At 47.4% G+C, this 13,919-nt stretch overlaps 1 protein-coding gene and 1 long non-coding RNA gene across 2 annotated transcripts in view; one reads left to right on the top strand and one right to left on the bottom strand.

Annotated features, from left to right (window-relative positions):
• The window catches only part of LOC119179546 (uncharacterized), a 101,785-nt gene that overhangs the window by 54,622 nt on the left and 33,244 nt on the right, over positions 1 to 13,919 (bottom strand). The window lies entirely within an intron of this gene.
• The window catches only part of LOC142767394 (uncharacterized), a 202,801-nt gene continuing 190,302 nt past the window's right edge, over positions 1,421 to 13,919 (top strand). The window contains exon 1 of the long non-coding RNA XR_012884850.1: positions 1,421 to 1,555. This is a non-coding gene — a long non-coding RNA (uncharacterized LOC142767394). The remainder of the gene's footprint in view (positions 1,556 to 13,919) is intronic.

The following is a 13,919-nucleotide window of genomic DNA, read 5'->3' as shown; positions in this document are numbered from 1 at the left end:
TCTTATCCAGCCTCCATCTTTCTCTGAACTTCGGCCTAGTTATGATATTGAGATATTCTGTGACAGAGCAAGCTAACAGTAACGTGGCGATAATCGGAGGAGGAACTGATAACGACTATCGGCCGTGTCTGGTAGTGTCGCGTGCAATTAACCACAGTTAGGCTCATAAGTGATTCGCTTCTTAACGTCGTCGTTTTGGTTAGACTCGCACCTGCCCACTGCTGTTACTTGTAATATTTTTTTAGTCAGTTGTAAATTGTTGTCAATAGAAACACAGTCGTGTGGTTTCAGCGAGTGTCGCTTGTCAAAATGGCTGTCTTTAAGCTGGGGCAGTGAGATGCAGAAGCAGCCAGTAGCGCATTCGATTCGATCGACTTGCAGCTTAAACTTCTTACTTTGCTTGAACCTTTGTTTCTTAGCAGTCATTACGAAGTCTCAGCAGTGTTCAATTGCAGTGCTTAGTTGTAAGAGAACCCTGGCACGCAGCTATAACGTATGATCTGTTTCATAATTTCTTATACTAGCACAGTCTTCGGCAGGAATTTTTCTTGGGGAGGAGGGGGGGGGGGTGCTAACCAGTGTTGCATCGCGGCTGAGGGAGGGGGAAAGCACTGCTGTAGCTTGGGTGAGGGGGGCAATTGCTGGTGAGGCTTGAGGGGGACAAGTGCCTCTTTTTCGATCCATCCCCTGCCGACGCCCACATATACTACTGTTTGTACCAGAAGAGTGTTGTATAAGCGTCATTTATCATTTATGATCGCAACTGTTAATTAGATGTTCGTGAATGGAGCCAATACTACAGCCTTTGGCTAAGGGGCCATACAGTGTTTGCAATCGATTTGTATTTGTTTCTTGTTAATAAACATCAAACTTCTATATATTCACAGCGAAGAAACAAGCCATGTGGTTGCCCCGCCACGGTGGTCTAGTGGCTAAGGTACTCGGCTGCTGACCCACAGGTTGCGGGCTCGAATCCCGGCTGCGGCGGCTGCATTTCCGATGGAGGCGGAAATGTTCTAGGCCCGTGTACTCAGATTTGGGTGCACGTTAAAGAACCCCAGGTGGTCTAAATTTCCGGAGCCCTCCACTACGGCGTCTCTCATAATCAAATGGTGGTTTTAGGACGTTAAACCCCACAAATCAATCAATCAAGCCATGTGGTTCGTGTTGCAAAGTTGCGTGATAGTCAGCGGTTTTGCCCCGACTGTTTTCTTTGTGCAAAATAAGAAAATAATGTTGAAACGCCGCTGTTGCTTTTCCTCGAGGCAATGCGCCAAGCTGAGCGGCGTAACCCTTGTTTGCGATTCCCGATCGTTTGGAAAGTGCGCGCGTGAGTTGGTTTTTGTCCGGGTTTCGAAAAGGCAAACGCAGAAGTCTCATGTCGAAACAACGACCGACATGCCAAAGGCAGACCCGCGCACTTGGTCTTCGCTTGAAACGATGGACCGATGAGAATTCTAGCATAGATTCGCGGCGAAGCGCGCCCGCGAATCGGGTGAATAACGCTACTTAGGTTGTTCGACTCAAGGCTCCAGCGTGAATATGCCCATAAAAGGTAAGGATGTAGCGGTTGTTTTGATATTCTAAAGGTTTGCATTAGTAAACACACTAGATGTTCGTCAGTAATAATCTCAAGCACTCTATTATATACTCCCATACAAATGAGTCAGACGATTCATACATTGTGTGCAAAGTTCTTGGAAAAAACATGACGCCTTTGCACTGAGTTCCACACTTACGCGTAAAGTCTGTGCAATATGTGGATATGTTTTGTTTCAAAGAAACTTCATAAGTGGTTCGTAAACATTTTGTAGAACCGTTTGCTATATTATCGAGTTGTCTGTGTTTAACGTGTGCAGTGCGCAGACCAACCTCTGTTTGCAGTGAATGAATGATCTTTATTTGAGATTATAGCACGGCAGTTTTATTCGGGCGAGGCATGGGAAGCTTAATTACTATAACTGCGACACCTATGAATAGCTTTGTGCCAAGTTTATTGTATTGCGAGCTAAGTATGTTTATACCAGAATTTAACGCGTGGTTTATCGTCGAGCATTTCGTGCACGAAGTCTTGTTAATTTTTTTTTATGCCAAAGACCTGGCCGACGTATACATTCAAGCGAGCTATGTATATGGGGCGGACTTTCCAGAAGAACGACCGAGACTGAAGTTAATATTTCACTCTTCCCCGACTTTTTCGTTGGGTCAATAGGAATCAAACCACACACGCCAATTACGGAGTAAGCAATACAACTGTTGGGCCTTTATGTCCCGAAACCACCGGAGAAAAATTGCAGTGATATTGCAAGCGGATTAATACACCTCGCCCAAGCTCTGCCCCTTGATCTGTTGCGCACTGGTTACGCTAGGTCCCATGTGCAGTGGAAGTCGTCTGCTTGGCTACACTAACGTGTGGGAACACCTGTGTCGGCCGAACCGGCAGGTGCATAAATGGCCGTCTTCGAGACCACCGAAATAACGTGCACAATGTGGTACAAGGGCACCTTGGCATCCATTGCCAGCACTGTGGTTGCATCCCCCCCCCCCCCTCGATTTGTGCTCTACATTGGCAAGACATATGAATCAGCTTAGCCGCGATGTTATTGAAGCGAAAAAAAAAAAAAAACACTTGCTACGTGATAACGGCATAAACTTCCCGTATGTTACTTTATCACAGTTAGAATGTGATTACCGGGCTGGGCTTTAAGTCAATCGATGACCCGTCATACGTGTTTTGATACTGACGCATTGAATACGCTTGTGTTTTATCTTCCTGCTCTGTATCGTTCTTTTCGACGCATATATTTTGCCACTCTGTGAAATAATGTCAGTTTAGTCAGCGCTCTTTCTGTCTACCATGTCCTTTTTCTTTCCCATGTTGACGCGTTGAGAAAAAGCTTGCAAATATGACGTAAAAAGCCATTTATACTTCGCCAATGCACAGAAAAGTGTTTTATTTAGCACTCAAAACTTCTGCGTCGATGTACGATTTTACGAAGCATAAAAGGTAACCAAAGGCCACTAAACTTGGCAAGCAGACGACAAAGCCAGCGTTCCCTCTGCCATTTTATGCCGTCTGTTTCTTTCGCCGTTTGGTTGAGCCATGAAGGTAAGTGGACTTTTATTTCAGAATATAATACGCGTAAACGAGATACGCTTACAAAAAGTTTTGTTTTATAGAGAAGCTTTATTTGCACACGGTCGTATCCGCTTTTGAACCAAAGCCTCTCTCAACACCAGCCAACAGAAGCCTCGCAGACACATATACCGTCCTTCCCAGCGCTCCTCCAGCGAGGCCCCCTTAAAAAAATTCCCATAGCCGGTGGCGCCAGATTTCCCTCCAGATATTTTTTTGTGAGAAACCCTATGGTGGTCTCAACAGAGCGCGTTGCAAAGCAGATGACACCGCCCAGACTGGCACTTATCTGAAGCAGACTTTTTACTGCTCTCAGAACCACGTAGATGTGATCACGCCGTGCGCAGCAAGACGGCACTAACACATGTCGACCGCCCGAGTGCTGCAGGCGCGTAATCTTTACCGCACACGTCCGCCAGACGGCGCTCAAACAAATGTCTCTCGCCTCCAGTGGCGGTGTTATAAGCGCATACTGTTAGAGAAATATGGGCCCTGGGGGAACAGTGGATATATTCACTCAGGGCTAATATTCCGAGTTGCTCGCTGTCGGTGGGACAATATCGGCGGGTGGTCGGTCGACGGCAGGTATACGTACGCGCACAAAACGAGTTTCAATATCGACGCGTTTCGGTTTTGGTGCGAGGAGCTATTATTAATATCGCTCCAGCGACGACCGTGTAAGTTGGGGAACAATCCGGATCGACTCGGCTGCCGGTCTCCGCAGGAGAGCGCTGCGCTCGCCCCGAATCGGTAACAAGGCCGACCCAAAGCTGCGTAAAACTCGCGTAAATCGGAACTCGCAAAACACATAAATCCGCCGGCCGCGAGAACAGGTCACGTACGGACGTGCACTTGAAACGATCAGCAAACGCGGGGGTGCCCCAAGTCAAGCCGAGTGTATACAAGTCGGAGGGGATCGGAATCATAAAAGCGAAAACGTTTTGCCATTTCCATCGGATTGTCTGGGAAGAAAGAATTATGAAAAAAAAGAAAAGAAAACGCCGCGGTGTACGAAAATGCGGCTGGAGGGAAGTCTACATGCGGGTCAGGTTCGCGAAATTGAAAGGCCGGTTGTTTTATGCATGCGGAAAGCCCATGTCAGGGAAAACGATTTTAAAGATAAATAATACACGTGTAAAAAAAAACAGAGTCAGCGAGTGGATGTGAGAATGCAGAGGCCGAAAGACACCCAGGGCGCCGCCTTCCTTTCGCCCAGCAATCTTGTTACGTTTCATTTTTTTTTCTTTTTTCAATTTCCGCAGGAACTGTCTCGAGATTAGGAGTGCGAACAAGATCTATCGTGTGGCACTCAATCACGTTCGGGTTATTGCTAAGTCGACGCAGATCTGCCTCGCCATTTCGAATTGCAATGGTGCATTCGCTGGGGAGGCCCCCTTATCGGGGCCATCCCGGGCGGTCCTCGCAGAAGGACGCCGTGGACGACCTTGAGAAATACGTTTGGAAGTTGGGGTCCTCCCGCACAACGCCCCAAAAACGTGTGTCCACTTTGTTGCTATTCACTCCCGCACTGAAGTGCGCTCATGGTGCTCCGAACGATGATTTGTCGCGTGTATCCAAGACGCTCTATGCGGTACACCCTACGTGTAACCGTGCTGTAACCTCTCTAGAGTGCGGTGGACCTCGAGTGGTCAAGGCCGAACGCTGTACGCCGTGACCCTGGTTGGTCGCTGTGGCTGTTCGAAGCACCGCACTGACTTTTAGACCATAAGACCCGGTTTCTAGGCCTCAAGACCCGAATTTCCGGCTCTTGTTCCGGCCTTTACGCGGTGGAAGTGTCGTTCGCTCATATGAATAGCCACGTTCGAGACAATTTTCATTGGGCCGGTAATACTTGGAACGTTGATAACGGGACCAGGCTGACCCGATTTGTGTTCTCCCGCCCAGTCGACAAACCATCTGATGGCATACAGTGTGCACGAGGTCACACATTCATCGCGTCGGTCCAGTAAGGTTAATAAAGTGAGATGGATAGAGAGGAACTGACAGATAGATGAAAATAGTACTTAAGACTCCTATTCAGTCAAAGTTTACCGCCTGACCATTTCCGCCACCTGTGGAAGTGCGACCGATAGATGGATAGATCTAGATATATGGAAACAGGGATAGGGGGTGTTAGATACACAGACGGGCGCAGGCTATAGACCTGTCCAGACAGACACAAACCGGACAAAAATCAGACCAGCCCGTATAGGCACATGGACACAGACAACCGAGGCGCAGATCAACACATACATACATACATACATACATACATACATACATACATACATACATACATACATACATACATACATACATACATACATACATACATACATACATACATACATACATACATACAGATAGAAACGCCAGGCCTGCGCGGAAGGCGCAGCACAGTCACAGCGTAAGCTAGAAGAGTGGCCTTTCAGAGCCTTTTCGAAACACTCAATGGGTAACTACTGATTGATATGATTGATATGTGGGGTTTGACGTCCCAAAACCACCATATGATTATGAGAGACGCCGTAGTGGAGGGCTCCGGGAATTTCGACCACCTGCGGTTCTTTAACGTGCACCCAAATCTGAGCACACGGGCCTACAACATTTCCGCCTCCATCGGAAATGCAGCCGCCGCAGCCGGGATTTGAACCCGTGACCTGCGGGTCAGCCGCCGAGTACCTTAGCCACTAGACCACCGCGGCGGGGCCATTGGGTAACTACTGCAAACACACTTGCTTGATACCCACTAGGGCATTGATAATACAATTTTTGGGGTAGTAGGCCGGCATTCTCTATGCTATTTTGCGTCATTCTTCTGAGAAGCGTGGTATATCCGCTAAACACTGGCAAGGAATTTCGTGCCAATTGCTAATGCAGTGGCTGATGACGATGAGGTATTATGGCTGATGTGGGTATGTGTCACAGTCAATAGGGCAGCAAGAACAAGCTTTTGTAATGGGTTGGAGCATTGGACGACCCACTCGTTACGCTATTAGAATTGTGCGACGACTCGTTGTTCTAAGTTCGCTGTTTTAAAACGCTTTACAAGTCATATTAACGCGATTGCTTTCCCGGCATGAAGCCTGCCTAAGGCAAGTTTGTCAACAAGTGCCAAGCACTGGAGTGGCCCAGTGGTAGAATACTAGGCTGGCCCCAAGTGTACCGGAGTTCGAGTCCCACTGTGCCATAGGAACTAGTTTTCTTTCTAATTTCGCGCGATGTGGTTACGGACACCGGCGGCGGCGGCGGACAATTAAAGCGCTGCGTGATACCCGAGTTGTGATCTCTTAACAGCTTTTGCTGTAATAGAGAGATAAATAGCCTATAGCTTTTTGCACACCAACGAATAAATTGTCTGTTTGGGGGGCCAATTTTAGATATGATAGTTAAATCAGTGTCATTGTTAGTGTTCGGCAAAGCAGACGCACTGTTAGTGCGCTGTTGAAGTTCGTTTCTGAATCAGTTGCCTCGACTGTGCCACACGAATGATTGGCGCAAGATCTGAACGCACAACATGTCAACAGATACGTTCGAAATGGGGTTCAACCGAAATAGTGTGCGCGTAGCTAACACAGCTTCGTGCAACAGAACGGAAAACGTGGGACCACGAGAGGACAAACAAGGACGCCGCTCTCCTTGGCAGACAGACAATGAAGGACATCACAGTGACGTTCTTTGTCCGTCTTATCTTGATCCCTAGTTCGCAGTTGTGTTCCACGAGCTGGCGTTGGACACACTATCGTATTACCGGTGGCTTTGGTTGCGTTTTCATTTCAGTCAATGCTGTTGCGCCTATAGTGGCGACAGGTACAGTGCACATAGGCGTGGTCTATAGAGGAGGAGGGAACAACCGCCCCCTCCCCTAGTCACCTAAGAAAGGGGTACAAAGTCTTCCTTGTACGTTGACATAATATAGAGGAGGCGCTGTGATTTAGGGGCGGGGGGGGGGCGCAAAGACAGCCCCACATATTGACATGTTTGTCGCAGGGGGCGCTGCAAAAAAACATGTCCCCCCCCCACATTCCCCTCCCCGAAGGGAAACCCTTCGCACGCCTATGGTAGTGGTGCAGGCGCAAGCCGTTGTTTTTCCAAGCACGCCCGTTAAACATCACGACCGTTACGTCGGAACAGCGCTATAGCCGTATAGAGGGCGATATTTTAAGGTGTCAGTTTCCGCTGTGTTCCTCATGCCCGTCTTTCTTTTCCACAAAGACACCGCACTCGGAAGTTTCCCCGACGTGGCTGAATTTCGAACACACAGACTGGCATGCCAAGGACGAGTTTATCGGGACCACCTTTGCGTCGAGAGAGAATTTCTAAAAAAAAGAAAGAAAAGGAACGACCCCGTCTTTAAGTTACACCAGACCACAGTGCCGTACGTCGTCAGAAAGCAGCGACCTGTGCAGGTTTCTGTTGTTGTTGTTGTTGTTCAGGTTTATTTACTGGAGCTCCATCTCCAACTGGTCGCACCGAGAAAATATTTCTTTGTCTGCAAGTTAGATACTAGTGGTGTCGACAGCGGTCAATCCATAGCCACTCAAAGTGTTATCCTTACTTCAGTGTCTTCGCCCTTCCACCCGGAAGAAACTTTCGGTACACTGTACAGTTGCGGCTTGACCACAAAGAACCGTTCCCGAAAAAAAAAAAGTAAGAAAAGAACAGTTATCCGGAACCCTTATTTGCAATCTGCGGACAGAAGAAAAAAATTTGTTTTCGAGCAATATGAATACATGGGCTGGCTGTAAGGTGACACAGCCTGCGCTCGTAGATAAGCATGCTGCAGAGAGTACTCATGTCTGTCGTAGGGAGAAAAGAAATGGCCCTACGGTGATTGCAAAATAGGTCGCGAGAGGGCGATTGGAGGAAGAGATCGTTAGAGATTGCGCAAAGGCTCAGCCACGCGTGGTTTTTTACAACCGCGCGGATGTAAACGCGCACTACCTAATCTAGCGTACATTTCTCGGAACCTATAGAGGTGTATCCGATAACAGCGCCAAACTTGAAAGAAAACTGCCGCCGACTTTGTGCGCGACCTTGGCCTTAAACTAAAAACAAACAGCGCACCGCAACCCATAAGAGCTGAAGTGTGCGCTAGGCCACATCTGGTGACAGAATATATTACCAGGCTTTAAAGCCCGCTGCACTACAAACCAAACAAAACACACAACTGTTACTTCCTGACGAGTCTGCTCGCCCACACACTCTACTAGCATCACTCAGTTTCGCGATGTCGTCTGTCTGTTTTACTACGCCCAAAGAGCATACGACGCAATTTCTTAACCGTCACTGCGTACTTCGAATTCCTCATCGTCCCTGAATGTAAGACTGCTGTTCAAGTACATCGCGAAATAGCGTATAGCTCTATTCTGCCACGTCGCCTGGTTTTGCATATCTTTCCGAAGGGCAGTACGACTCGACTCGCGAATAGACGATCTGTGTAGAAATGGGGCCTGCCCCAATAACGAGCTGTGATTGGGGAACGATTACCATGCGTTGAACTTCAATGCTCGTTATAGCGAAGCCAGTGACTCCATATTAAGCTACACGGTTTTACGGTGTCGCCTGCTCGTTGTTTACGAGCAGACGAGCACGGCCCACGGAGCAATCAGCAGACATCATCGAGCGATGCAGAAAAGACCGTGTCGTCGCATCGTTAATGCACGGAACGCCCTCCTGCGGGAAGTTCCAGAGCTACGCAGTCAAAAGACCATATGCTATCGCGAATCTATGTTCTACGAACAAGGTTCGCACAGCGGCCATTTTCACTTGCTTTTTGGTCGCTTTAGCTTCGGAAAGGCTGCACGGCACTTTTGCGAAATGTGCGCGCTTGTGGGCATTTCTGTAAGGTAAAAGACCACTGAGGTACGTGTCCAGAGGCCTGATAGTACCGAATACTCCGCGAAGGAATACCAAATTGTCGCGAAATGAAGCCCCTATGACGGTGCAGTTTTAACGCCCATTTCGTCTCTCGAGTCTGGTAAGTTACACTGCCTTAGCATACCGTACTTTTGCGACTGCGATAGGAGTGGATGCGCAATAAGTGTTTCTCGATCGACCGCTAGGCGGCGTTTCATTCCATCCCGGATCGCTGATCATTAGTTCCAGGTCTTACTTCGCAGCTCGAATGTAAATCAAATTCTTTTTCTGTCGATGTTTGTTTCATTCTTTGAAACGTCTGCTGTTTAAGACGAGCGAGGAAGAGCTTAGGAACCCGAGTGTAACTCTATTGGGCAATTGATAAGACGACCATCCGTGCTTGAGCGTATTTTTTCCTCCTTCCTCAAGCAGAGACCTTCGTACTTGTAAAGAATTTTGTTGTCACACAGCTGGCCGGCTGCGACGTATCTGTAACTTGCTCGTCACGTATTAAGCGGTGACCCTTGTGCCTCGTTAGTGTCGTATTAAAATGCGCATGCAAGCGTTGCAACGAGCTCCATTTTCGCTTACCGGCGTCTATGTAGACAACTTATTTTGATTTAACTAAAGAACAGCCCTGCCGTAGTATCGCCATGATTGAATGCGACGTTTATGATGTCTCGGTAATGTTATCAGTACATCGCACGCTATAGTTATTTCCTTTTTCGTGCACAAATGCCTTTGAAGTCGGTTTGTTATCACGCCGAAGGAGATTAACCGCAACGTGGTTCTGCTGCCGTGACGTCATCGTAGCCGCTATGTTGGAGTAACGGTATACGTTAAGAAGCTGCGTCACGTGCACGTTATAAATGTGACTATAGCCACGTTGCCTTCTGTACACTGTAATTCGCAACGCTGGCAAAACGTAAATACCCTTTCCCTTGCACGTGACGCAATAAGCAAAAGCTATCGCGTTTCATGCTGTGTTTGTGGCAAACAAGTGTGCGGAAGAGAGAGCAGGCGTTCTCCTTAAGAATGTACCACACTGTAATCATCGCGAGATTCGAATCGTCTGGACACCACGCCACCTGTAGGAGGTAATACGGATTCGACGAGTGACGAGCGTTGTTAGCACACTTATCTCACGCCCCGTCACGGTGGTCTAGTGACTACTCTGCTCGGCTGCTCACCCGCAGGTAGCGGGTTCTAATCACGGCTGCGGCTGCTGTATTTTCGATGGAGGCGAAAATGCTGTTGGCCCTTGTGCTCAGATTTGGGTGCACGTTAAAGGCCAACTACGTCGATTTTTCGAGGTCAATGAATCTCATTGAAATTCGCTGCCTATGTTCCTTTGCACATTTTGGTCCTTTATGCCAAATCACAGGTTTGAGTTATGCGCTGATCGTTTGCACATTAATTTTAAAGATTGCCTAGAAAAGCTCACTTCTCTTGCCAGAATTATTAGAAACACTGTCTGTGTGACGTCATGTTTGGTATGTCAACGGAAGTGACGAAGCCGATGGCATCGCTACTTTGGCCGCTGCAGCGTTTACTGCGCTTTCCACGAGCTGATGGCGGCGTAGTTTGGCACGGGTGTAGCACGGGAATGCTTTCTTCCTTCCCCTGTGGTGTTTGGCTGGAGCTTCGCTGGATTGGCTTTCACAGTTTTCATACTCCACGCCAGTGGCACCAGCATGCGGCCTCCGGCTGTACCAAATAGTACGTCATACGCAGACAGGGCGCTCGGTTGGGTTTCGGTTTCGGTATTGCACATTTTTGCTTATTAAAAAATAATTTTCAATTTTCCTGAGCCTTTCAGCTATTGGGCTCGCGACAAGAGTGTCTCAGAAACATAGAAACACCATAACCGTGACATGGTCAAAAAATCGCCAGAGTTGGCCTTTAAAGAACCTCAGGTGGTCGAAATTTCCGGTTCCCAAGCTTCACTGCGGCGTCTCTCGTAATCATGAGGTTGTTTTGGAACGTTAAACCCCACATATCTATCATCGAATCACTTGTCTCACTTTACGTGGTGGTGCTTTATCGCGATGTTATTAGACTTCCCGAAACAGGATCTGACCTCTGCGACGTATGCAGCCAGCTGATGTGCAGAGAGGTGACGTCCGAAGCCCTGCTTGTAGGTGTACACGTTTCGGTGATACACACGCATAAGATAAAGCCGTGAGGACGGGGCAGTTTCTGACCACTGTCGCGTACACAGGTCGGCAAAACTTGTGGAGCTCGCCCAGACTCACTCGTGGGTTATATTTTGCGCTTGGGACTCACTCGGGATTCAATTTCACGAGAAATTTTCTTCAACTGGACTCACTCGACCTCAAACTCATCAAAAAAAATATTACTCGCCCGGACTCACTGAGACTCACGGCTCGATCTGAGTTGCTTGTTGTTGACAACTTCGCTTGTTGCTTTATTGAACCCGGTCTAACAATTTTGCCAGTACACGTGGAATGTGCAAGAACACAGACGACGACTTGAGGCGCCGTAAAACAAACAAACAAACAAACAAACAAACAAACAAACAAACAAACAAACAATCAAACAATCAAACAATCAAACAATCAAACAAACAAACAAACAAACAATCAAACAAACAAACAAACAAACAACCAACCAAACAAACAAACAAACCTGTATGCAAGTTGAGCGGGCAATGCTAATGCGCTAGCAACTGGAGGGATACTCGGGGAAAAGCGTACAAGTTTGTGTGACGTTTACCGTATCTACCCGTATAATACCTGCATGGTATAGTTAACCTTAGCTGTCAGGATAAGTGAAGCTAATTTCCCTTTTGCGACATGGCGTCCTCCAATGAAGTCGCGGCTTACATTTGTCACATTTGTGTACTCTATTAGCGAAGAAGAGAACACGAACACTGATCTACGTCAAGCATTATTGTTGCTTTGAGTTAATTTATATCGCTTCTAGTTGAAATGTTTTTCTACGCACGATGGTTTCGATGAGGGCAGCACCGCGCCTAACGAGATGTTGGACGTGGAGTTTTTCGGCAGAAATTAAGAAAAAAATCAAAAATATAAAAAAATCTTCTTAGGGAGGCTCTGTGCCGGTATATAACTATCGTGTGTAATTCGAGAAAGTAGTGGCATTAGTTTTATGGGGTGATATAGCCTGATTGTACATTACTTAGGTATTTATTTACGCTGTATTCACGACTAATGGCTTAGAAATGCAATCTAATTTATCCCGGCACTTTCACCTCTTTCACATTCGGTCTTCAGAACCCCGCCATCTAATTATGTAAATTTCACGCATTAATGTACAGTGGATCACGGTGTTTGTCGCAACGGGTTAAAGGCAATGACAACGCATGCATCGCTAATGGTATGCCGGGCTAAAACCGCCGTTGGCAGCATCACCGCCACGCTTCAGATTCCTTTTCAATTATCGCCTTCGCCTTTACTTGTACGCAGAACCACTGCAAATTAAACGAATAAGAGTGCAATTTGGCTAATGAAAGTTGTTGAATTCCTGCGGAGATGGCAGTGTTTGTAGCAGTTTTTCTTTTGCAAGTGGTCGCAACCCGACAACAAAAAAAAAATAATATGTGGGGTTTACCATTTCAAAACCATGACATGGGCTCCGGAAATTTTGTCCATCTGGCGTTCTTTAACGTGCGTGCCATCAATCAATTTACATCAATCAGTTTATTATCATGTCATAAAAGGATGTTATGAAGATGACATCGCACAGTACTTGGGCGTCTACTTCAAACTGGGACCATCGAAATGGAGCTAAAAAATCGCAGAATATTCACGGAGCGAATGATGATGAGTAGGGCGAAGCGTTGGAGGATTTTATTGGCAAATCGTGAATCATCAGCTGGTCGCGTCCGTCTGTTTGATGCATGGACGGACGGATGCATGGACGAACGCAGGAACGGACGGACGGATGGACGAACGCATGGACGGATGCACGGTTAGATCGAATAGACGCACGGATTGACGGAAGCAAGGACGAACTGAAGGACGGAAGCGCGGACGGACTGACAGACGCTTCGCCTCACTCATCATCATTCACTCCAAACATATGGTGTGATTTTTGTTATTTATCATATACCACAAGCAACGTCCTCTAGTATCGTACCATTTGCATTTTTTCAGCGTACATGCATTTAGTTATATGTACAAGTACCGCTCTCTATATACGGCCGGTTCAAGAACTAACAAGAGGTGGCTACACTGTAAACAAAAGTTAGCCGAAATGGGAGTTTCTCCAGCACATGAGCCCACAAAACTCCCCTGCCCCAATTATTTACTCCCTGGTAGGGAGTGAACTCGGCACATATCATCGTAAAACGCCCCCTCCGTAATCACAGAGTTTATGAACGACATGACCTTGTTAAACTCCCCAGGGAGTTTCAGGTCACGTGGTTACAAACTCCCTGTAGGAGCTTTAAAAACCCTCTTTGGGCGTGACGTGTGTGTGTGTGTGTGCGTGTGTGCGTGTGCGTGTGTTTGTGTGTGTATGTGTGTGTACGGGCATATGTTTGCACGTCGGTGTGAAACACATGTGCTTTGTGTGGCTAACCGTGTAAGCATCTGTCAACAGGCAACGATATTATAAGTGCACCGAAGAATAGCAACGACTGGTTGGTATTTACTGGGAACATTTCAATATATTTCGCACCGTTAAACCACGCTGCACATCGGTCTGATGCCTCAACGAAACGTCGTGAATGCTGCGCTTCAAAGGGCCGAGTAACAAAAAACTTCGAAAAATAAATTAATGGTAGCAAAAGTAAGCTGTTACGATCGTCGGCGGCTGCTCCTGGAGTTTCACCATCAGAAACTTCAAAGTGGTCTGAAGTAGGCTTCGCTCGACTACGGCAGGCTGGCCGGCAACCGGTCTGAGAGTTGCGCCGGCGACGCGCTCGCCCCGTCTCCGC

Source organism: Rhipicephalus microplus, chromosome 7 (assembly GCF_043290135.1).
Source record: "Rhipicephalus microplus isolate Deutch F79 chromosome 7, USDA_Rmic, whole genome shotgun sequence".
Lineage (NCBI taxonomy): Eukaryota > Metazoa > Arthropoda > Arachnida > Ixodida > Ixodidae > Rhipicephalus > Rhipicephalus microplus.
Note: the sequence above shows the minus strand (reverse complement) of the source record. Positions and strands in the feature narration are given on the sequence as shown.